The 26,742-nt window shown below is 42.6% G+C and overlaps 1 protein-coding gene across 12 annotated transcripts in view; it reads right to left on the bottom strand.

The window, feature by feature from the left end:
• The window catches only part of LOC143982506 (zinc finger CCCH domain-containing protein 11A-like), an 805,224-nt gene that overhangs the window by 429,067 nt on the left and 349,415 nt on the right, over positions 1 to 26,742 (bottom strand). The gene's annotated exons all lie outside the window — the stretch shown is intronic.

Below are 26,742 nucleotides of genomic sequence, written 5' to 3' on the forward strand. Positions count from 1 at the left end.
CGGGGAACCTCAGAAAACCTCGAAGAACCTTGGGGGGAGTTCGGAGAATGTTGGAGATCCGTAAAAGGATCGCTAACCAAGTAGCTACAGACACTGTTATTGGCGGGAGTGTTTGTAGCCTGGATTGATGTGCAAGTAAGCAAAACAGACTCATCCTGAGTTGGTCAGCAATTGATGTTTGATTTTCCCGGTGGACAGAGGTGGTGGTGAGTGAGCTTTATAAGCTGGAAATTATGGAAAGTTAAAAAGCTATATTGAGGATGGTAAGAAGGAAAATATAATACTGGAGACGCAGGATATAAGGATAAAAAAAAAAAGATTTCTACGGACAGAGATAAAGAGGGGTAGGGAAAAGAAGAAAAGAAAAAAATTGTATTTGATTGCTAGTCTCAACGGCATTAACGACATCAGACTTTATCCTATGAACTTTTGTGTTTCTTATCAGTTTCAACTGTGTTGATACTGGACTTGGCCCTATTATCTAGGAACTTCTATATGTCACATATTTTCTAACTGGAAAGGGAATGATTAATGAAGATGGTATATATTGAGAGAAATTGGTGACTGGGTGTATTTGTGATTGTTAAATGAGCTAATGAACATTGCAAGGTGGTGAATGAAATTGTAAAGGGCCAATACTAATATAAAAATATGGCACCAAAAAAGGGGAACAAGATGCCACATACTGGGGTGGATAAAAAAGAAAAAAAGGAGGGTATGAATAAAAGCACCACTGGGGTTCAAGCAACACAAACAACTGACATTAAATAATTCTTTCAGCAATTACAACCACAATCACCTCAGACACTACAGATATCTGAAGAAGGCTCAAATGTAGTGGAGTCATCTTTAACATCTGGGATTTCAGGGGAGGATTCAGCAAGCCATCCTAGAAATAGCTCCCCAAATAGCCCCCCAACAAATACAATGGAATTATTAATAGAAAAAAAAAAGGAGAAGGATAGAGATAAATATGAGAATGTATATATCTTCCCTACCCACTAGGGCAGATATGGATCAATATATACAAAGACTGGAAAAATTATATAAAACAGAAATTCAAGAAATAAAAACAGCTACTATAAAAACACAAGAGAAGGTAGAAAATATGGATATGAGAATGATAAATATGGAAAAAAGAGCTGAAACAGGTAAAGGAGAAAGTACAAGAACAGGACACAGAATAAAAACAAGCGATAAATGCAATTGATGAGCAGGAAAATAGGAGCAGAAGGAATAATATAAGAATAAGAGGAATAAAGGAGAGTGTGAGCACAGATGAGCTATTGTCAGTAATAAAAACGATATTTCAAGAAATAATAAAGGATCCTATGCAAGCGGAAATAATAATTGATAGAGCACATCGAGCTATGGGACCAAAAAAAGCAGATCCCAGTATGCCAAGAGATGGAATATGCAAATTACATTATGCACAAAGGATAGAATCATGACAGCTGTACGGAAAGATAATCATATACAATACGAAGGGACACAATTACAATTTTTTCACGATTTGTCCAAATTTACGCTGGACAGCAGAAGAGCATTAAAGCCCCTACTTGAACAGTTAATAAAGAAGAATCTGCATTACAGATGGAAATTTTCTTTTCAATTGCAAGTCCAATATGAAGGTCAAACAGCAAGATATAGGGACCTAGAGGATTTAGTGGAGTTCCAGAAGTTGAATTACCGGATCGGCCTCGAGAATTCAAGAGAACTTTTAAAAAATTCTAAGAAACTATGGGGGGGGCGGGGGGGGGGGCGTTATTAGTATGATGGCAATAGGAAAAGGGAAGGGAGAAGAAAAGAAGGGAAATCGTGAAATTAATAGAAGGATTGAAAGAAAAAAAAAGAGAAAAGAAAAAAGTGAAATAGATAAAGCAGCATGAGAAAAGCCGAGAGGTAGCACATCTGGTTCAGCAGCCTCAAATCCCCTTCAATAGGCATCTTACTGTTTAGTAAGTTAGACTTATTTGAAGTCATTAGATAAAGGATAAGTGGTGTGGATAGGAAAGCGTAGTGTGTGTGTTGTGTGTGGAAGAAATAGAAAGACACTGTGTGCGTGTGTTAGGGAGGGTGGGGAGGGTAGCTGTGTGGGTGGGTGATATTTTATAACATTTTTTTTCCTTCTCTTTTCCTTTTTTCCTCTTCCTCCTCTGCTCCCTGTTCTGCTCTAATCTTCCTGATCTCCCCTTTTGGACCCTGAATACTCTCGTGGATCATTTATCCCTCTACTGAGATATGGGAGGGGTAAAATTTTGTTCCTTTAACGTAAGAGGCCTTAATTCCCCCTCTAAAAGAAATCAAATATTACATTTTCTCCATAAACAAAAAATAGATAGTTTTATTTCAAGAAACTCATTTTCGTTCAGATCACATAACCAAAATAAATAATAGGAATTATAGTTTATGGTTACATGATACTTTTTCATATTCCAAATCAAAAGGAGTATCAATTGCGTTCCACAGGGACTTGTATCAAATTTTACAAAAATATAGAGGGAAAGATGGTAGATCCTTAATAATAAAGGCCATGCTATATGGAAAAAAAGTTCACAATAATTAATCTTTATTTACCGAATTATGAGCAAATTGAGGCTGGAGTGAGAGCCTTGTCGGACGCAATGGAGAAAGCGTAACAGTAATTCTGGGAGGGGATTTGAATTTTATAATGGATGTAAAACTTGATACGACTAATACTCAAACCTATAAGAAAAATAATAAAATTAGGGAGTTCAAAAATGTATTGGGAAAATATCAATTGACTGATATTTGGAGGGCTCAGCACCAAAAGGAAAAGAATTTTACTTATTATTCAAATATTCATAATTCCTATCATAGATTGGATTACTTTTTTGTGAATCAACCTGGACTGAGGATGAGCCCAAAATTAGGGGGATTTTTGTGGGGGGATTTTTGTGGGGGGATTTTTGTGGTCAGATCATGCTCCGATATTTTTGGCGCTTAGAATAATGGAGTATAAAAAAAACAGAGTATGGAGGTTGAATGATAATTTAATTAAAGGTAAAAAATGTGAACTAGAGATTTAGCAAGTAATAAAGGAGTATCTAATAATTCATGAGAAAGATGAGACTGCACCCCCAATTCAATGGGAAGCATTAAAATGTGTACTGAGGGGAATATTTGTCAAGCACGGATCCATAAAAAAAAGAACAAAGAAAATCTCAACTCTTGATAGAGATTGAAAAATTGGAAAGGACACATAAGCAGATCTTGGACTCAGCGGATCGAATAAAACTAAATGAAAAGCAAATGAAATTGCAATCGGTACTTGATGAAGCGTTCCTTCAGACTAGAGATAAAAGTAGAATACAATGGTATCAATATGGAGATAAATCTGGGAAATTACTGGCTAGATCATTAAAAGAACAGCAACCCCCGAGCTCGATAGCTAAATTTTTTAAATCAAATGGGGATATGACCTATGACCCACTAGACATATCTAAAACCTTTCATACGTATTACTCTAAATTATATAATATAGAAGAAAAACAAGAGTATAAAGGAAAAAAAAATGGAAAGATAGAAGAGATACGCAAATATGTAAGAGAAACGGCTTTATCTAATTTCCCTAAAGAAATTGTAGAAGACTTGGAGGAAGAAATTTCAACTGAAGAGATTCAGCAAGCTATTACAGAGCTGGCTTCAGGGAAAAGTCCAGGTTCAGATGGGTATACTGCTAGATTTTATTAAGTTTTTCAAGACTTAATTAAACCTATTCTTAAAAAGAGATATAATTCTATATCCAAAACACAAACATTTGTAACACAAAGCACAGAAGCTCATATTATATTAATACCAAAGCCAGAGAAAGACCATACACTATGTAAGAACTATAGACCTATATCTCTGACAAACATAGATATAAGAATATACTCAAAGATTATATCTAAAAGACTAACATTTATTATATCAGAATATACAAATTTGGAGGAGGCAGGTTTTACGAAAGAGAGAGAAACAAGGGACAATATTATTAAAACCTGTACATTGATGGAATATTCTCAGAGAATTGCCATCCCAGCATGCCTTCTAACTATAGATGCCGAGAAGGCATTTGATATTGGAAGAAGCATTAAAAAGATAGGAATGGGACCAAAAATGTTAGGAAGGATTGGTGCTCTGTATACTAACTCAAGAGCTAAATTTAGAACAAATGGAATACTATCAGACTATATAAAAATTTCAAAATTTCACTCGACAGGGATGTCCGTTATCCCCATTGTTATATATAATAGCGATGGAGCATCTCATGAAAGCCATAAGAGAAAATAAGGATATCAAAGGGATAAAGATTAAGGGTAAAGAATATAAAATGGCTGCATATGCAGATGATCTACTATTATATATAACCAACCCTATAATAACAATTCCAAATTTAATAAAATAATTTGATTTGGGGAATTGAGTAATTTTAAAGTGAACTATGACAAATCTGAGCTGATGAACATTTCGCTTGAAGAAAGAACACAAGTATTATTACAAAAGGATTGGAATCAAGATAAGGTTAAATATTTGGGTATATATATATATATATCCCAAAAAAATTTAAGAAGTTACAAGAATTGAATTATAACAGTTCATAAGATAAATGGAAATATTGCCAATATTGCTGTATAATTTTCAAACGATACCTACAATACCATAAAAAAAAAAAAAAAAAAAAAAAAAAAAAAAAAACTTATGACAGACTTAAGAAAAGCGGTGGGAAGCTTTATCTGGTCTCATAAACCCCTAGAGTAAGTAGAGAAATATTAACCCTTTCATGACTAAGCCTATTTTTGGCATTTGAAGTTTACAAGTTAAAATCCATATTTTTTGCTAGAAAATACTTGGAACCCCCAAACATTATATATTTTTTTTAGCAGAGACTCTAGAGAATAAAACGGCGATTGTTGCAATATTTTATGTCACACGGTATTTGCGCAGCGGTGTTTTAAACGCAACTTTTTGGGATAAGGGACACTTTCATGAATAAAAAAAAAAAAAAAACTAAACAGTAAAATTAGCCAATTTTTTTTGCATAACGTGAAAGATAATGTTACGCCAAGTAAATAGATACCGAACATGTCACACTTTATAATTGCATGCACCCGTGGAATGAAGACAAACTACGGTACCTAAAAATCTCAATAGGCAATGTTTTACATTTTTTTTACGGTTACCAGGTTAGAGTCACAGAGGGGTTCTAGTGTTAGAATTATTGCTCTCGCTCTGACGATCGTGGTGATACCTCACATGTGCGATTTGAACACCGTTTACATATGGGGGCGCGAATTCCGTATGCGTGTTCTTTGCTTCGCAAGCTCGCGGGGACGGAGGCCACTTTAAATTTTTTATTTTTTATTAAACAAACCCCCGATCCCTCCTTTACACTTCAAAGTATTCAGATCCCCGAAAACGGTGATTCTGAATACTGTATAACTTTTTAAAACCAGAGCCAATGGCAACCGAGTAAACGGGAAGTGACGTCATGATGTCGCTTCCGTGTTTACTATTAGGATACTGGAATGAAGCCGCTTACAGCTTCATTCCAGTCCCTCCCTAGCCGCTGGAAGCGGCAGATGTGAGATCGGTGCTCCCGTAAGAGCGGCGGGAGGTCCCCTCCCCCTCCTCCAGCATAACAGTCAAGCAGCTTTTAGCCACATCGGTTGTTATGGCTGGATAGTCGATCGCCCACTCTGAAAAACGGTACCGGGATGATGCCTGCAGGTGCGGGCATCACCCCGGTTTAACCCCCCGAAGCCGAGTACGCACATCTGCGTACGTTCGGCGGGAAGGGGTTAATTCGATAAAAAAAAAATGGAGGATTAGCATTACCGGATTTTTCTAAATATTTGCAAGTAGCATCATTGCTTAGAATAATGGATTGGCAGCACAATGTGGATAATAAACAACGGGTCAATTTAGAGGAAGATATTGTAGAGATAAAAATAAAGTATTTACCTTGGATACAACCTAATAGGAGACCAAAGGAAAACAAATTACCAATATTTGTAAAGGCCGCATTACAAATATGGGATACTATATTAAAAAAAGAAATCTGTCCACTATGATAGGACCTATGACCCCATTATTTTCCAATCCAGAATTGATGCCAGCATTAAAAGATACAACATTTTTAAAATTGAATAAATGGGAGCATTAATGGGTAATACAGATTTTAGAGGATGGAAAATTGCCAAAACTTCAAAATCTGAGACAAGAATGTAAAAATAAATGGCTACAATATTTTGAGCTAAGGACATTTATAGAACCAATGGAGGTAGAAATAAATAGACAAACAACTAAATTTGAACAAATAGCTATAGATAAGGATAAAGCATCTAAAAAATTATCTAAGCTATATAATTTAATTTATTACTTCCCTCAGGTGACATTAAGGAAATAAATGGAATAAAAAAATGGGAGGAAGAAATGGGGAAATCATTAATGGAGAAAAAATATTTGGACGCATTCATAAATTGTCAATAGCAACTAAATATCAAGAAAATAATTATAAGATTGTATTGAGATGGTACAGGAGTCCAGTGGTAATGAATATGATAAATAAAGAGAACACTGAAAAATGTTGGAGATGTACGGTAGATAGAGGGACTCTAGAACATATATGGTATAGCTGCGGTAAAATAAGGGTGTTTTGGACTAGGATTATGGAAATCCATCAGAAAGTGGCAGGAATAGGAATAAATATGGATATAAGTATCGTTTTATTCTCTCTTACATCAAAATAAATAAGACAAGGGGAGTTAAAGATATTACACCATATGATTACAGCAGCAAAGGTAGTGATAACACGTAAATGGAGAGACAAAAGCAGTCCAACGGTGATAGATTGGGTATGTGAAATGAACAAAATATATTATATGGACAAACAGATAAGAGAAAAATTATCAAGGTTATGGCAAAATTGGGAGGAATTTTGGACTTCAAGGAGATTGAAAGATTATTTGTAAATGGAAAGGAGGATTTGGGGACGGATGGTGGGGGGGGGGGGGGGGGAGCAAGGGGAGAGGGGGAGGAGGAGGGAAGGATTAGGAAAGGGAATATATATATATATTTTTTTTTTTTGGTTGGTGTTAGGAATGGGATTGGGGTTTTGAATGTTGGATATTGAATAAATGTAAAATTATGTATGTTTTAAAATTAATAAAAACAGGATTTTTAAAACAGCTTACCTGTAAAATCCTTTTCTTGGAGTACATCATAGGACAGAGAGTCTCAAGTGATTACTTGGTGGGTTATAGGCCTACCTTCAGGTGTTGACACTGGTATAACCAATACAGGAAGTTGACTCCCCTATATAACCTCTCCTCCATCCAGGAGCACTCCGTTTTTGTAGCCAAGCAATATAAGTAATATACTCTCACCCCATAAAACATAGGGGCGGGAGCTCTGTGTCCTATGATGTACTCCAAGAAAAAGGATTTTTACCGGTAAGCTGTTTTAAAAATCCTATTTTCTTTATCGTACATCATATGACACAGAGTCTCAAGTAATTATTTGGTGGGGTGTCCCATAGCAATGCTACTTGAGTAGAGGGAGACACAACCCGTAGGGTAACCCCCAGACCTGAGGACTTATACTGCTGCCTGCAACACACTGAGCCCGAAGGCGATATCCTCATTCCATATTACATGCACTTGATAAAATTTTGCAAATGTTTGTTCTGAAGGCCAAGTCGCAGCCTTGCAGATTTGAGACCTGGAGGCCTGGTGACGCACTGCCCAAAAAGCACCAACCGCTCTGGTAGAGTGCGCCTTAACTTGAAAAGGGGGAATGTTTCCCTTTAAATCATAAGTTTGAATTATAACTTGCCAAATGCACTTAGCAACAGTTGATTTTGACGCTGCCTGTCCCTTCTTAGGACCCTCTGGCAGAAGAAATAAGACATCAGTCTTACGAATCGGAGCAGTTTTCTTAAATACATTTTCACTGCTCACTGCATCAAGACAATGCAGTGACCTTTCTTCCCTGGAACAAGGTCTCGGGAAAAAACCCTGGCAGGACAATATCTTCATTGATATGAAAGCCTGAAACCACTTTTGGCAAAAAACCTGGATGAGGGCGTAACACCACTCTGTCCTCATGAATAATCAAATATGACTTCTTACAAGAAAGAGCAGCCAATTCTGAAATCCTCCTTGCTGAGGATATAGCAAACAAAAATATCAGCTTCCTAGTCAGAAGGACTAAGGGAACACGCTGCAACGGTTCGAATGGCTGTTTTTGCAACACTGACAAAACTAAATTTAATTCCCAAGGGCTTAAGAGTGATTTAACTGGCGGATTAATCCGCAGCACTCCTTGCATGAAACCCTGGACTAAAGAATGCATAGCAAGCAGTCTTTGAAATAAAAATTGATAAGGCTGAGACTTGGCCCTTAATAATACTCAGGGCCAACTTCAGCTCTACGCTTAATAGTAGAAAGGTAAGAATTCTGCCTATATCACCGAGGGTATAGCGGGTCTGGCCTTAGTGGGAAGAGCCCTGGACCCTCCACTGCCATCCTTACAATCTCTGCATACCATGACCTTCTCGGCCATGCTGGTGCTACCAGTATTACCGGTTTTCTTTCCGGCTTGATCCTGCAAAGAACTTGAGGTAGCAACTGAATCGGGGAAAAGTGCATACATCAGTAAAAACTGTTTCCACGGGGTCGCCAACGCATCTGTTCCGTATGCGAGTGGGTCCCCTGTCCTGGATGCAAAGTTGACTAGCTTAGCGTTGAATCTGGACACTAGAAGGTCTATGCCCAGAGTACCCCATCTTTGGCAAACAGCCTGAAACACCTTGGGGTGAAGAGACCATTCTCCTGGGAATAACTGCCGGCGACTTAGATAGTCCACCTGCCAATTCTCTACTCCCGGAATGAAAACTGCTGATAGGCATGGGACATTCTCTTCTGTCCAAGTTAGAATCTGGTTCACCTCTCTCTGAGCTGAGAGACTCTAGGTGACCCCTTGTGATTGATATATGCCACAGCCATGGCATTGTCGGACTGGATCCTGGCAGGACAATTCTTTAACCTGGAGGTCCAGGTTTCTAGAGCCAGATACACTGCCGGAATCTCTAGGATGCTGTTGGGCAAGGCTCCTACTCCCCAGCCTGAAAGGCTGGCATCTGTTGTTACTACCTTCCAGATAATTGATCTGAAGGACTTTCCCTTCAGCAGGTTCCAAGATAGTAACCACCAACTGAGGCTTTGGGACACTCATGGGGACAGCCACATTGGCAAGTCCAAAGCTTGAATCGTTTTGTTCCAAGCAGACACAATACTGCTTTCAGTTTCTAATGGAATTGAGCATAGGGAACTGCTTCGAATGAAGCTACCATCTTCCCCAACAACCTCATGCAAGGGCGAATTGAAGGATTTCTCTTCAACCTGATCATCCTCACCAGCTCTTGTATGGAGTGGATCCTTGCGGGAGGCAAGAACACCCCTTTTCTGGGCTGTGTCTATGATCAGGCCCAGATACTCTAGCCTTCTTAGTGGCTTTAAGGAGGATTTCTTTAGGTTGAGAATCCAACCCAAACCTTCCAGGTAACTGCTTGTGATAGCTACACCTTGCTTCAAGCAAGCCACTGACTGGTCTATTAACAATAGATCGTCTAAGTAAGCCAAGACAGTTACAGTGCCTTGCGAAAGTATTCGGCCTCCTTGAACTTTTCAACCTTTTGCCACATTTCAGGCTTAAAACATAAAGATATAATATTTTATTTTTTTGTGAAGAATCACCAACAAGTGGGACACAATTGTGAAATCTATTGGATATTTTAAACTTTTTTAGCAAATAAAAAAACTGAAAAGTGGTGCGTGCAAAATTATTCGGCCCCTTTACTTTCAGTGCAGCAAACTCACTCCAGAAGTTCAGCGAGGATCTCTGAATGATCCAATGTTGTCCTAAATGACTGATGGTGATAAATAGAATCCACCTGTGTGTAATCAAGTCTCTGTATAAATGCACCTGCTCTGTGATAGTCTCAGGGTTCTGTTGAAAGCGCAGAGAGCATCATGAAGACCAAAGGAACACACCAGGCAGGTCCGTAATACTGTTGTGGAGAAGTTTAAAGCCGGATTTGGATACAAAAAGATTTCCCAAGCTTTAAACATCCCAAGGAGCACTGTGCAAGCGATCATTTTAAAATGGAAGGAGTATCAGACCACTGCAAATCTACCAAGACCTGGACATCCCTCTAAACTTTCAGCTCAGACAAGGAGAAGACTGATCAGAGATGCGGCCAAGAGGCCCATGATCCCTCTGGATGAACTGCAGAGAACTACAGCTGAGGTGGGAGAGTCTGTCCATAGGACAACAATCAGTCGTACACTGCACAAATCTGGCCTTTATGGAAGAGTGGCAAGAAGAAAGCCATTTCTCAAAGATATCCATAAAAAGTCTCGTCTAAAGTTTGCCACAAGCCACCTGGGAGACACACCAAACATGTGGAAGAAGGTGCTCTGGTCAGATGAAACCAAAATCCAACTTTTTGCCCACAATGCAAAACAATATGTTTGGTGTAAAAGCAACACAGCTCATCACCCTCAACACACCATCCCCACTGTCAAACATGGTGGTGGCAGCATCATGGTTTGGACCTGCTTTTCTTCAGCAGGGACAGGGGAGATGGTTAAAATTGAGGGGAAGATGGATGCAGCCAAATACAGGACCATTCTGGATGAAAACCTGTTGGAGTCTGCAAAAGACCTGAAACTGGGACGGAGATTCATCTTCCAACAAGACAATGATCCCAAACATACAGCAAAATCTACAAAGGAATGGTTCACAAATAAACGTATCCAGGTGTTAGAATGGCCAAGTCAAAGTCCAGACCTGAATCCAATCGAGAATCTGTGGAAAGAGCTGAAAACTGCTGTTCACAAATGCTCTCCATCCAACCTCACTGAGCTCGAGCTGTTTTGCAAGGAAGAATGGGCAAGAATTTCAGTCTCTCGATGTGCAAAACTGATAGAGACATACCCCAAGCGACTTGCAGCTGTAATCGCAGCAAAAGGTGGCTCTACAAAGTATTAACACAAGGGGGCCGAATAATTTTGCACGCCCCACTTTTCATTTTTTTATTAGTTAAAAAAGTTTCAAAAATCCAATAGATTTCATTCCACTTCACAATTGTGTCCCACTTGTTGGTGATTCTTCACAAAAAATTAAAATGTTATATCTTTATGTTTGAAGCCTGAAATGTGGCAAAAGGTTGAAAAGTTCAAGGGGGCCGAATACTTTCGCAAGGCACTGTATACCCTGTGCCCTTAACCTGACTAGAGGTGGAGCTAATACCTTAATGAATACCCGAGATGCTGTAGCAAGCCCGAAGGGCAAGGCTATTAACTGAAAATGCTTCTGTTCTACTTTGAACCGCAGAAACCTCTGGTGAGGAGAACATATATGGACAAGCAGCTATGCATCTCTGATGTCGATGGACGCCAGAAATTTTTCTCCTTGCAGGATGGAAACGACTGACTTGATTGACTCCATGCAAATAGAGCGGATTTTCAGGAACCGATTTAGATTACATAGATCTAGACTTGGTCTGATATCCCCATTTGGCTTTGGCACCGTAATTAGGTTTGAGTAAAACCTCAAACCTTGCTCTTGTTTGAGAATCTGTCTGATCACCCCTTGAGCCAACAATCGGTCTAATGATTGCAACAGGGATTGCCTTTTCCCTGGATCCTTGGGAATGTTTGATCTCAGAAAACGAGATGGTGGAAACTCTCAAAGCTCTAGCTTGTATCCTAGAGAGACTGTGGAGAGTCCATTTGTCCTGAATATCTCTTTGCCAGACTTCTAAGTACATCAGATGCCTCTTCATAATGAGGTCTTGTATTCTGCTTTGCAGACTTGTAGCCCCAGGTCTTCCTTTATGCCTGGTCTGATGGCAGAGGCCGGACAGTTTAAATGAAAGTCGCTTATATTTTTTTTTTGACTGGGAAAAGAGTACTATTTCCGCTGGAAATTGTTTGAATGTATTTATCCAAATTATTGTCAAATAATCATTCTCCCTTGAAGGGGAAACTAGTTAGAAGGTTCTTACAAGGCATTTTAGCTGACCAACCCTTTAACCAAAGGGTCCTTCTATTATGTACAAGTACAAAACGCAAGACATGATGCCTGGTGAATAGAATCCTTCATAGCGTCTACAGCAAAGCACAATGCTTTAGGTAGCTCGGCCAGTTCCTGTGCTTGTTGTGCTGGGAGCTCCTCTGAGAGCATCTGTGAACTGGTCCTTTAACCACTTTCAGACCGGACCATTTTGCTGGTAAATGACCAGAGGTCTTTTTACACTTTGGCACTGCGCTGCTTTAACTGGTAATTGCGCGGTCATGCAATGTTGTACCCAAACAAAATTTGCGTCCTTTTCTTCCCACAAATAGAGCTTTCTTTTGATGGTATTTGATTGCCTCTGCGATTTTTATTTTTTGCGATATAAACGTAAAAAGACCGCAAATTTTGAAAAAAAAATGATATTTTCTACTTTTTGTTATTAGAAAAATCCAATAAACTCAATTTTAGTCATACATTTAGGCCAAAATGTATTCAGCCACATGTCTTTGGTAAAAAAAAAGTCAATAATTGTATATTTATTGGTTTGCGCAAAAGTTGTCACATCTACAAACTAAGGTACGTTTTCTGGAATTTACGCAGCTTTTAGTTTACGACTGCCTATCTCATTTCTTGAGGTGCTAAAATGGCAGGGCAGTACAAAACCCCCCCAAATGACCCCATTTTGGAAAGTAGACCCCCTAAGGAAATTGATAAGAGGCATGTTGAGCCCATTGAATATTTTATTTTTTTGCCTCAAGCGATTGAATAATGACAAAAAAAAAAATTTTTTTTTTTTTTTTACACAAAGTTGTCACTAAATGATATATTGCTCACACATGCTATGGGCGTATGTGAAATGACACCCCAAAATAAATTCTGCTGCTTCTCCTGAGTATGGGGATACCACATATGTGGGACTTTTTGGGAGCCTAGCCGCGTACGGGGCCCCGAAAACCAAGCACCGCCTTCAGGCTTTCTAAGGGCGTAAATTTTTGAGTTCACTTCTCACTACCTATTACAGTTTTGAAGGCCATAAAATGCCAAGATGGCACAAAACCCCCACAAATGACCCCATTTTAGAAAGTAGACACCCCAAGCTATTTGCTGAGAGGCATGTTGAGTTCATGGAATATTTTATATTTTGCCACAAGTTGCGGGAAAATTACAAACTTTTTTTTATTTTTTTTTTTTTTAACAAAGTTGTCACTAAATGATATATTGCTCATGCATGCCATGGGCATATGTGAAATGACACCCCAAAATAAATTCTGCTGCTTCTCCTGAGTACGGGGATACCACATATGTGGGACTTTTTGGGAGCCTAGCCGCGTACGGGGCCCCGAAAACCAAGCACCGCCTTCAGGCTTTCTAAGGGCGTAATTTTTTGATTTCACTCCTCACTACCTATTACAGTTTTGAAGGCCATAAAATGCCAAGATGGCACAAAACCCCCACAAATGACCCCATTTTAGAAAGTAGACACCCCAAGCTATTTGCTGAGAGGCATGTTGAGTCCATGGAATATTTTATATTTTGCCACAAGTTGCGGGAAAATTACAAACTTTTTTTTTTTTTTTTTTTTTTTCACAAAGTTGTCACTAAATGATATATTGCTCACGCATGCCATGGGCATATGTGAAATGACACCCCAAAATAAATTCTGCTGCTTCTCCTGAGTATGGGGATACCACATATGTGGGACTTTTTGGGAGCCTAGCCGCGTACGGGGCCCCGAAAACCAAGCACCGCCTTCAGGCTTTCTAAGGGCGTTACAGTTTTGAAGGCCATAAAATGCCAAGATGGCACAAACCCCCCCCAAATGACCCCATTTTGGAAAGTAGACACCCCTAAATTTAGGGGTACACTAGTGAGACTAGGTAATAAATGGCGGGTGCCCTGAAACTATAAAAAAATAACTAACCAACCAGCGTCACCTGTAACAGTTATATGGTGATCACTGGTGAAAGGGTTAACTAGGGGGCAATTAGGGGGCTTTATGCGGTAGTATATGGGGGTCCCTGGCGCTATAAAAAGCTGCAGCGAACCTAAATACCTACCTGCCTAACTAGCGTCACCTGTGACACTAATACGGCGATCAGAAAAACGATCGCTTATTAGGCTGGGTTCACACTGGAGCGATGCGGGAACGCCACGAATGCGCGGCGGGTTCCCGCATCGCATGCCTCCCGGCGGCAGTTCACACTGCCCTATGCGAACTGCTGGGAGTGTCAGTGAAATGTTACTGACACCCCCAGATCAGTTCGCATATCGCAGTGCGATCTGCAAACTCGGATCGCATGGTGTGAACACCCATGCGATCCGATTCTGCTGCGGGCCAAAAAAAGGGTCCCGTGCGAATTTGCGGCGGGTGCGGCGGGTGCGGCGAATGGCTGAACTCGAATCGCACAGAGATCGGATGTGATTTGCACTGCAGTGCGGTGCGAATCACATCCGTTCTCATAAACCGCTGCAATGTGAACCCAGCCTTAGTGACACTGGCGACGGGGGGTGATCACGGGGTTAAACCTTTATTGGGGGGGTTAGGGGGGTACCTTAGAACTAAAGGGGGCTAACCCTAACTGCCCTAACAGTTATTAGTCACAAATGACACCCGCCGGGTGATCAGGGGGTTAAACCTTTATTAGGTAATAAATGGCGGGTGCCCTGAAACTATAAAAAAATAACTAACCAACCAGCGTCACCTGTAACAGTTATATGGTGATCACTGGTGAAAGGGTTAACTAGGGGGCAATCAGGGGGCTTTATGCGGTAGTATATGGGGGTCCCTGGCGCTATAAAAAGCTGCGGCGAACCTAAATACCTACCTGCCTAACTAGCGTCACCTGTGACACTAATACGGCGATCAGAAAAATGATCGCTTATTAGGCTGGGTTCACACTGGAGCGATGCGGAAACGCCGCAAATCCGCGGCGGGTTCCCGCATCGCATGCCTCCCGGCGGCAGTTCACACTGCCCTATGCGAACTGCTGGGAGTGTCAGTGAAATGTTACTGACACCCCCAGATCAGTTCGCATATCGCAGTGCGATCTGCAAACTCGGATCGCATGGTGTGAACACCCATGCGATCCGATTCTGCTGCGGGCCAAAAAAAGGGTCCCGTGCGAATTTGCGGCGGGTGCGGCGGGTGTGGCGGGTGCGGCGGGTGCGGCGAATGGCTGAACTCGAATCGCACAGAGATCGGATGTGATTTGCACTGCAGTGCGGTGCGAATCACATTCGTTCTCATAAACCGCTGCAATGTGAACCCAGCCTTAGTGACACTGGCGACGGGGGGTGATCACGGGGTTAAACCTTTATTGGGGGGGTTAGGGGGGTACATTAGAACTAAAGGGGGCTAACTCTAACTGCCCTAACAGTTATTACAGTCACAAATGACACCAATGCAAAAAAAAAAAAAAAAAAAAAAAAAATGACATTGGTGTCACTGTGACTGGGGGGCAGGGGTAATTGGGGGGGTGATCGGGGGGTAAAGGGGGGGTGTGAGTGTGCCTGGCATGTTCTACTGTGTGTGTGAGTGTTGGTGCAACTTACTGATCCGCTCTCCTCCGTGTCGGAACGAAAAATACCGACACGGAGGAGAGAGTACATCACTTCCTCTCCTGTGTTTACATTACAGGAGAGGAAGTGATGTCACCGGGGATTTCTATTCGTCGGGAGCGATCGCGAGGGGGTGGCCATGAATGAATGGCCGTCCCCTCGTCCGGGATCGCTCCCGTACGAATACCGACCGCCGCAGGCACCGGGCGGGGGCCCGATCGGGCCCCCGACCCGCGGGAGGCAAGGGACGTACATGTATGTCCTTATGCCTGCCCGTGCCATTGTACCGACGTACATCGGCGTGCGGCGGTCGGCAACTGGTTAAGGACTGATGGATGCCTACAGCTGCAATTGCAGGCTGAGCAACAGTACCTGCTAAAAAAACAAGGATTTTAACAGACCCTCCAACTTCTTATCTGTTGGATTTTTAAGCATAAGCACATTGTCCACTGGGTAGAAAAAAAAAAAAAAAAAACTTTTTTTTTTCCACATTGGAAATCGCAGCGTCAACTGCTGGAACTTTCCATCTTTTAGTGAATTTTTGCGAGTCTCTTTGGAAGGGAAAAAATGCTTATCCAGATGATCCCATTTGGTATAAATAAGCTTTTTTAGTAATGCGTGGACGGGAAACGCATGCAAAGGCTGTAAAGGCTTCAAAGAACCCAAGGAAGAGGCCGTTCCTTCAGCTAACTCTGTCGAGCGAACCATCTTTGCAAGCCTCTGTACTTCAGATTGTGAAGTAGGGATCCTTGGGAACTTCAAGTATTTTTTCCTCCACAGAGAAATAATCGCATGTCTTTCCTCCCGATCATCTGAGGGCAATACCCCATCCTGTCCCCATAATTGTCTTGGAACCTCCACTGACTGTAAAGAGTCTAAGGTGGGGGATGGGGATCTAGGATGCTTCCTATACACTGGAGGGAGGATGTGATTAAAGCCGCTAATCTTCCTTCTAAGCCTTGCAATGCAGAGGAAAATGCATCTTCAGTCACCTCTACAGGGGCTGAAGTGCGTGAAACAGTTGCACCACTGCTAGCTTCCAATGACTCACCCTGGCTTGCCATGTCTGATCTCTCCGAAGAGGAAGACAGTATGGAGGCATAACTGGGATTCCCAGCGCCTGGGGGGTGACACCTTAGGTACCTTTATGGTAGATCTGGAAGACAGTATGGAGGCATAACTGGGATTCCCAGCGCCTGGGGGGTGACACCTTAGGTACCTTTATGGTAGATCTGGAAGACATAGTGCAAAGCAGAGGTACGCACAAAATAACAGTTCTTTTGCTACTAAGTAACAATAGTTTTTCCTGTCTGGAAATGCCTGTTTACACCCTTACGTGCCCAGCGCTCTGGTATCTCTTAGTGTGACAGACTGCCTCTCCAGTTAAAAAGTCTTTCTAAAATGAGTGTCTGTGATATAAAGCCTCAGGTGGAACCTGATTGGCATCCTTAGCGCTTCCCCTCAGCTATGCGGCAAGTGCTGTGTGTGTGTGTGTGTGTGTGGACATTACATCCATACACAGCATAGGGCGTTTCCCCAATGTTACTAGGTGTAAGTGCTGGGTTGTAATTAAACCATGTAGCTAAAGCAGCTGCGTCAACCAATCAGCCACTGCCCATAGAGAAGTTTAAACACATCTCTGTATTAGCAACTGCTGTATTTTTTACCAAATCCCACAAGATCTATTTAGGCAAGAACCCCCTCTGCCGCTGGGACCACACATGTTCTGAGACAGAACTGTACTAATACACATCATAGGTAGTGTAAGTTACTCCTTATAGAGGAGATATTTATAAGGCATATAAGGTATATTGAAGGAAAAAGCAAAGCTTCTTCCCCTACCTTGTCCTCGCTGCAGGATACTGCCGATTTAACAGACAGATCCAACTTTCACCCATCATGGCGGGCTGCGTTTAACCACTTAACAACCGGTCCATAGCCGGATGACGGCTACAGGGCGTTTGCTTAACTCTGGGAGGCCGTCATATGACGTCCTCCCAGAATTCCGCTCTCGCGCGCCCCCTGGGGCGCGCACTCGAGAACATCCGTGACCGCCGGGTCCTGTGGATCATGGATCACGGTAAACGGCCGCTCATCGTAGCCGTTTACCACGTGATCGCTCCGTCAAATGACGGAGTGATCACTTATAAACAAACCGGCGTCATGTTATGACGCCGGTTCCTCCCTCCCCCTCTCTGTACTGATCGGTACAGCGGAGGGGGAAGAGATCAGTGTCAGCAGCGCTGTGGGCTGCATCTGCAGTGCCCACATTGCTGCTCACCGAAATGTAACCCCTCAATTCCCCGCCAATACTCTGCAATACCCGCCAATACTCTGCAATACCCGCCAATACTCTGCAGTACAATTCCAGCCAATACTCTGCAATACCCTGCCAATACCCTGCCATAAATTGCCATACCTGGAGATACCCAGCCATACTCGATGATACCCTGCAATACCCAGCCATAGACATCCCCCCCTCCCGCCGCCCTCCAGTGCTTCTACCGACTCGCCAATACGATCAAAGCCAGAATCTTTTTTTTTTTTTTTATTTCAGGCTTCCCAGCTTAGAGGTGAGATGTGGGGTCTTATTGACCCCATATCTCACTGTAAAGAGGACCTGTCATGCCATATTCCTATTACAAGGTATGTTTACATTCCTTGTAATAGGAATAAAAGTGATCAAAAAATGTATTTTTTGGGGAAAAAAATGTCAAACTAAAATAAAGTAAAATGAACAATAAGAAAAATAAATACATTTTAAAGCGCCCCTGTCCCCATGTGCTCGCATGCAGAAGCGAACGCATACGCAAGTCCCGCCCACATATGAAAACGGTGTTCAAACCACACATGTGAGGTATCGCTGCGAACGTTAGAGCGAGAGCAATAATTCTAGCCCTAGACCTTCCTCTGCAACTCAAAACATGTAACCAGTAAAAAAAATTAAAGCGTCGCCTATGGGGATTTTTAAGTAGCGACGTTTGGCGCCATTCCACAAGCGTGTGCAATTTTTTTTTAACCAAAGATTTTTATTAGATTTTGCATTAAACAAGTATACATCATTTGACAAAGATATGTGTAGCGTTGTTATACATATTGAAAGCAGTGTTCCACATACTTACATGGAAAAGAAAACAAACAATAGTATCCTATTAGAGCTACAATAGATTGATAACCACAAATGGCCTACTAGTAGGCCTAGCCTGTCACCCCAAATGGGTACACACTGTGAGCAGGCTTAGCGCTGGAGTAGGATTACTTGAGTATTAGTATCCTTTGACCTTACCGAGGGTCAAGGGCGGTGGTACATGTAAGTACGTAGCTCATTTGTGTGAACATAAAGGACGGCAAAACTTGTCCATACAGCATTGGGAAAACGGTAACCAGGGAACTTCAACACAAACAAAGATACATAGTCCTCCTTGGGCACTACTCCTGGGTTAACATGAATGATATTACCTCTACTCACACTGCAATTGGATGATACGCATTTCGGGTTCAGGCAACTTAATGTCAAGATACAGTTCAACATGAAAATCCATGAATTAGATCACAAATGTGGAGAGGCATGTTTGGAGGAATCCCAAGCCTCCCAGTATTTATGGAAACTCAGGATTGCCCCTTCTTTGTAAGCCAACATCTTTTACATAAGGTATATGTTGTTTACTCTGGTAACAACCTCCTCTAGAGAGGGGGGTGTGGGGGTCTTCCAATGTCTTGTCAGCGAAATTCTGGCAGCAAAGAGGATATTAATCACTATTTTCCGCATTACTGGAGGGAAGTGTTCTATCGAAAGGCTAAGAAGAGCCAAACCTGGATCTATCTTACACTTAGACTTTGTGATGTCTCTGATCAGGGATTCCACTTTTTTCCAATATGGGGTGATAATTTCACAACTCCATAATATATGAAAAAGATTCCCCATGTGCTGGCAGTTTCTCCAGCACATAGGGCCTATATCTGTATGCATTTTGTGGAGGCGTAGCGGGGTAAGGTACCATCGGTGTAATATTTTCTGGGCATTGTCCCAGTGATCTATACAAGCAGAGGATTTCCCATTATATTTTAGCGCCATATGCCACTGCGAAAGTGAGTAGTCCTTCTTCAATTCTCTTTCCCAGTGTAACATACAGGGCAGTTTAGTGTTTAGATACAGAGGGTTTGCTAGTCTATAGAAAAGTGAGATCCCCTTTCTACAATTAGAGCTTTTGTTTAGGAGGAAATCCCATAGTGCTTGTGGGATTTCAACCGGATTAGGAGTGCTGGTCACATTGAGGTGCTGAATTTGGTGTAGCCTATACCGGTCAGCTAGGTCTATGTGTTCGCCGAGGGGCGCAGTGAAATGATTGCCTGTTTGCTTGCACTTCTGTGTGGAGAAGTCGGGTATTAGGTATTGGTAGGTTGCTAATGGAATTTGTAGTCTGCTTAGTGGTACGTCAGTAACTTTACTTTGAGTCAGGCCCGACCATGCCTTAATCGAGGCTTGTATAGTAGGGTACTCAGGGACAATCGGTTTGTGGTGAATGCTAGCCGCCATAGCTAGAGCAGGGAGGTTATGCCCAGGGGTGACCGTACGTTCTATGTTTGACCATTTATTGTCGGATTGACAGGAGAACCAGTACTTCATTTGGTCCAATATGGCTGCGTGATAGTAATCCTGGGCGTTAGGGAGACCCATACCACCAAGGTATTTTGGCTTATAGAGTTTCGCTAAGGCTAGTCTAGGTTTTTTACCTGCCCATATGAATTTATTCAGATGTGTGGATAGGTGAGCAAAGAATTTGCACGGTATAGGGATTGGTAACGTCCTGAAGTGGTACAGTAGTTTAGGCAGTACTTGCATTTGATAAGCCGCTATTCTGCCTACCCAGGAGAGGTGTAGTTTAGCTATTTGATTCATTTCTTCAGCCAGTTTATCTAACAAGGGAGGATAGTTGTGCAAGTATATATCAGAAGCGGAGGGGGAAAGTTGTACTCCTAAGTATGTGATCGAGGGAGGATTCCAGTTACATTGGAAGACACTTTTTAGTTTGCTTAGTGTACTTGATGACAAGTGCAACCCTAGGGCATAGCATTTATTAGTATTAACCTTATAATAGGATACCCTCCCAAAGTTGTTAATCAGCTCTTGAATTTTAGCAAGGGATGTGACAGGGTCAGTAACTGTGAGGATGACATCATCAGCAAATAGTCCTATTTTATGGGTTTCTGCACCTATCCGAATACCTTTCACGTCTGTCGCTTCCCTGATACTTTCTGCTAGCGGTTCTATGACAAGTGAGAAAATTATGGGAGACAGTGGGCACCCTTGTCTTGTACCATTAGTCAGATTAAAGGGGTCTGAGAGAAGGCCTGAAGTATAGACACTTGCTGATGGGTGAGAGTACAAGGACATGATAGCTGTATGAATTTGGCCCGACAATCCAAATTTTTGAAGGGTTTTAGATAGATATGGCCAGTGTACCCTATCAAAGGCCTTTTCTGCATCTAAGGCTAAAAATACACTAGGAAGTTTGTTAATTTCAGAATATCGCAGGAGATTGATCATGCGTCTTGTTCCGTCAGGTGCTTGCCTACCCTTAACAAAGCCTACTTGATCTAAACCTAGCAGGGTAGGGGTAACATTCATCAATCTATTTGCTAGTACCTTAGCATATATTTTTAAATCGGAGTTCAAGAGTGAGATCGGCCTAAAGTTCTGGGGGAGAGAGTTGTCTTTTCCTGGTTTAGGGATCGTGACTATGATAGCTTGTAGCATTTCTTTGGGAAAGGAGCCTGTGGATATAGCAGAATTGAAAACAGTCGCAAGTTTAGGTGTCAGGATAGTCGAAAGTGCTTTATAGTATTCAGCTGAGAAGCCATCCGCCCCTGGGGACTTATGCATGGGCAATGACTTAGTCACTGCGGTCACTTCCTCACAAGTGATGGGGGAGTTTAAAGCATTCAGTGTAGGGATATCTATTTTAGGTAGTTTCAAAGTGCCAAGGAAACGATCAATTTCCGTGTCAGAGGGTTGGTGAGTGTCATGGTCCTGGTTAAGGTTATACAAGGAGTGGTAGTAATCTTTAAAAGTATTCGCTATGTCTTTAGGATTACGAAAAATCAGATGTGACTGATGGTGCTTGATGAAAGGTAGGTTAGCTTTAGTCTGTCTTTTTTTAAGTTGGGAGGCTAGTAGCTTACCAGCCTTATTACTTTGTGAGTAATATGATAATTGCAGTCTTTTGAAGTACAGGTCATGGTCAGTTTTGATCTCCTGCCGTAGGTCTTCCCGACATTGATTGAGCTGTTGGAGTATGGTGGGGGAAGTGAGGGTCGGGTTTTTATGCATTCCCTCTAATTCAATAATTTTATTTTGGAGCTGCGTTAAGCGGCGGGTTTTATTTTTGCGTTCCCTCGAGGCTATTTGTATGAGGACACCTCGAGTGAAGGCCTTGTGAGCGCACCATACCATTGCAGGGGAGGATTCTCCATTGTCATTTAAGTGGAAAAATTCCTTGACCTTCGCTTCCACTTCATCCCTAATAGCGGGGCGAGACAGTAGGAAGGTATTGTTGCGCCAAAGCGGCCTACTATTAGTCTTGTTAAAGTCTACAATTTCCAGCGTTATAGGTGCGTGATCTGACCAAGTGATACTATGGACCTCTGATTTAATCACATTTTGTAGCAAATGCATATCTGTGAGGAAATAATCAATCCTCGAATAGCTGTTATGTATTGCAGAGAAATACGTATAGTCCCTCTCCGTAGCCCTGGTGCAGCGCCAAGGATCAAAAAGCCTTTCTTCATGACGGAAGCTGCCTAGACAGGGGCGCTGCCTGAGGGCTACAGAGGAGGAATCAAGATCAGCATTCAATACTATATTAAAATCACCACACAAAATCAGACTACCCTTTTGCATAGATTTCGCTTTGCGTACAACTTTGCGGACAAATCGTGCAGGTCTAACATTTGGGGCATATAAATTCACTAACGTATATATAGAGTGATTAATTTCAGCAATCAGTATAATATACCGACCATGAGGGTCAATGTAATCTTGCAACAAAGAAAAGGTGACAGTGTCTCTTACAGCTATTAAAACCCCATTTTTTTTCTTCAAGTCATTGGCAGTAAATATATGGGGGAATTTCCCATGTGTGCATCTAGGTGGATTAGCACTGGGGAAGTGAGTTTCTTGTATACACAGGATGTCACAGTGCATATCCATAGCAGACTTCCAAAGTGATCTACGTTTGTAGGGGCTGTTAAGGCCTCTCACATTGTGAGACATAACTTTAATGTTCATTCGTAAACAGTACAGCCGTTAGTTGCCATCCAATTGTAAGTTGAAGAAGTAGAGCCCAAGAAGCGAGCATAACTCTCAGGAGGGTGTTACATGTCAATGACATCAATAGTTGTGGTTGGGAAGTCAGAAACCGGGAATTGGGCCTCCAACGGCCAACAGTGAACTTGGGGAAAATAGTCATAGGAAAATCCAATGAACAGTGTGCAGGGTTCATCCTGCAAAATTTCCTGGGGGAAAGAAACGTAGAACAATGGCCGTTCAGCGGGTGCTTAGTTGAACCTAAGCCCGAGTAATTATCTGCTTCAAATAAGGCACTTGGGCGATGGCCAAAGTGAGGGGCAATAGAATAGTGTAGCCCGGAGACTCAATAATAAGGCACAATGGTATCAGGCTGGTACTTATCTGTTTCTTCTGTTGAGTCGATGATAACTCCTTCTGTCAGGAAGGGGGTCCGGATCCGCCGCTTCTCCATTGGTAGGGAGGAGGCGCCATTTTCTGAGGAGCTCCATACCTTTCTCTATGGAAGCAATCACATGTGTTTCATTATGCATTTCCAAAACCAGTTTAGCTGGAAATCCCCATTTGTACAGAACCTTATGATTACGCAAAATCTTGGTGATGGGGACTAGGTTGTGCCTAGCCGCGAGTGTAGCTTGTGACAGATCTGCGTATAGAGCGATCCCTGTAAAGGGGTCCGGGAGAGACGGGTGCTGTCTAGCAAAACGCATTAACTGATCTTTTACATGGAAGAAATGGATACGTGCAATCACATCTCTGGGGACCTGCTCGGATAGAAAAGAAGGCTTGGGCAGTCTGTGCGCTCGATCAATAATAAGATCAGCCGGCGCTAAGTCTGGTAAAGCAGTAATCATAAGCTTTTGGAGATAGGCAGTAAGATCAGCGGGTTTCACAGTCTCAGGGACTCCTCTGAATTTCACGTTATTTCTGCGTGTCCTATCCTCAATGTCCGCCATTTTGAGACGCATAGTTTTAATTTCACTCTCAACATCAAAGTGAGCATCAACCAGCTCATTGTGAGCTAATGTGAATTCCTCCATCTTGTTTTCCACATAAGCTACTCTTTCTTTAACTGCTGACAGTTCTGTGTTAGTGGAGCGTACAAACGAAGCCATGTCCTGTTGTAAGGCCCCTCTCAGCATCTGCAACATCTCTTTCATAGTGGTGTCCAGGATGGGCTGCCCTGATGTGGGAAAGGCATCTAGCTGCTGTGTAGCCAGGGATGATTCATCCATCTCCTCCCCTTCAGCTTCAGTGACCCCCTGGGTGTCCCCCTTCTCTCCCATCTTCCTTTTCTGTTTAGCTGGGCTTGTGAATGGTGAGGAGGGCAGAGGAGATTGTGAGGAATGAGACTCACCCAGGTCCGTACGATCAGTATGGGCAGCGCGTCCCGAGGAGGCCGCCGCATTGTATGCTGCACGGGCGCCATCTTGGGCCTCTTTGTCCGCCGCCGGCGGGAAGAAATCGGTCAGCCGACGGGGCCCCTCTCTCTCCTTCCGTTTAGACATGCTGCTCGGCGTGTGCCTGAGGTATTCCCCTACCGGAGGATACCGAATGTGGGCCGAAAAGGTCGCTGTGGGCCGCTTAATTCGATCCGCTGATACGGAGCTCTCTCCTCACACCACCATGCGCTCCGGCTGCCGGCTCCGCCCCCCCCCGCGTGTGCAATTTTGAAGAGTGACATGTTAGGTATCTATTTAATCGGCGCAACTTCATCTTTCACATTATGCAAAAATTGGGCTAACTTTACTGTGTTTTTTTTTAAGCACAATTCTTTTTTTTTCCAAAAAAAACCATTCGAAAAATTGCTGCGCAAATACCGTGCGAGATAAAAAGCAACGACCACCATTGTATTCTCCAGGGTGTTTGCTAAAAAAACATATATAATGTTTTGGGATTCGATGTAATTTTCTAGCAAATAAATGATGATTTTTACATGTAGGAGAGAAATGTCTGAATTGTCCTGGGTGCTCCAGAACGCCTGATGGTGCTTCCCTGCATGTTGGGCCTCTGTATGTGGCCACACTGTGTATAGGTCTCACACATGTGGTATCGCCGTACTCGGGAGTAATAGCAGAATGTGTTTTGGGGTGTAATTTGTGGTATGCATATGCTGTGTGTGAGAAATAAACTAATATGACAATTTTGTGGAAAAAAAAAAAGTAAAAAAAATCTTGATTTTGCAAAGAATTGTGGGAAAAAATTACAACTTCAAAAAACTCACCATGCCTCTTACTAAATACATTGGAATGTCTTCTTTCCAAAAAGGGGTCATTTGGGGGGTATTTGTACTTTTCTGGCATGGTAGGGTCTCAAGAATTGAAATAGGCCGTCAGTACTTCAGGTGTGATCAATTTTCATATATTGGCACCATAGCTTGTGGACTTTCACAAAGATCAAATAATATCCACCAATTTGTACTTATTTTTACCAAAGATATGTAGTAGTATAAATTTTGGCTAAAATTTATGAAGAAAAATTACTAATCTGCTAAATTTTATAACAGAAACAAAGAAAAATTAATTTTTTTACAGAATTTGTCTTTTTTCTTTCATAGCACAAAAAATAAAAAAAAACGAGCGGTGATTAAATACCACCAAAAGAAAGCTCTATTTGTGTGAAAAAAAGGACAAAAAATTCATACAGGTCCAGTGTTGCATGACTGAGTAATTGCCATTCAAAATGTGAGAGCACCGAAAGCTGAAAATTGGTCTGGTTATTAAGGGTGTTTAAGTGCCCAGTGGTCAAGTGGTTAACCACTTGAGATCCGCGCTATAGTCAAATGACGGCTACAACGCGGATCTCGAATGCCGGGACGACGTCTATTGACGTCGTCCCCTTTACTGGCTCCCCGCGCGCTACCGGGAGCGCGCATCGGGGAAAATCTGTGTTGGCCGTGTCCCCTGGACACAGCCAATCACAGATTGCTGTAAACGGCCAATAACAGCGGCCGTTTAAAGCACGATCTCCGCCTCCAATGGGTGATGATCTCAAATGTAAACAAATGAGATCATCACCCATTGCCGAATCTGTCTCCTCACACAGAGATAGCGTGAGGAGAGAGATTCCGTGAGTTAAAAAAAGTGTTTTTGTGCCATCTGTGCCCATCTCTACCCTGCCAGTGCCCATCTCTACCCTGCCAGTGCCCATCTCTACCCCACCAGTGCCCACCTGTGCCATCTGTGCACCATCTGTGCACCGCCAGTGCCCATCTGTGCACCACCAGTGCCAATCAGTGCCCATCTGTGCCGCCTCAGCAGTGCCCATCTGCTGCCTCATCAGTGCACATCTGTGCAATAAATCTGTGCCGACCCATCAGTGCCCATCTGTGCCGACCCATCAGTGCCCATCTGTGCCGACCCATCAGTGCCCATCTGTGCCGACCCATCAGTGCCCATCTGTGCTGACTCAGCAGTGCCCATCTGTGCCGACTCAGCAGTGCCCATCTTTGCCGCCTCAGCAGTGCCCATCTGTGCCGCCTCAGCAGTGCACATCTGCCGCCTCATCAGTGCACATCTGCCGCCTCATCAGTGCACATCTGTGCAATAAATCTGCACATCTGTGCAATAAATCAGTGCACATCTGTGCCGACCCATCAGTGCCCATTTGTGCCGCATCAACAGCGCCCATCTGTGCCACCTCAAAAGCGCCCATCTGTGCCACCTCAAAAGCACCCATCTGTGCCACCTAAACAGTGCACATCTGTACAATCAGTGCACATCTGTGCCGACTCATCAGTGCACATCTGTGCCGACTCATCAGTGCACATCTGTGCCGACTCATCAGTGCAC

Source organism: Lithobates pipiens, unplaced genomic scaffold, assembly GCF_037356315.1.
Source record: "Lithobates pipiens isolate NorthernLeopardFrog02 unplaced genomic scaffold, aLitPip1_a1.2 Scaffold_16, whole genome shotgun sequence".
NCBI lineage: Eukaryota > Metazoa > Chordata > Amphibia > Anura > Ranidae > Lithobates > Lithobates pipiens.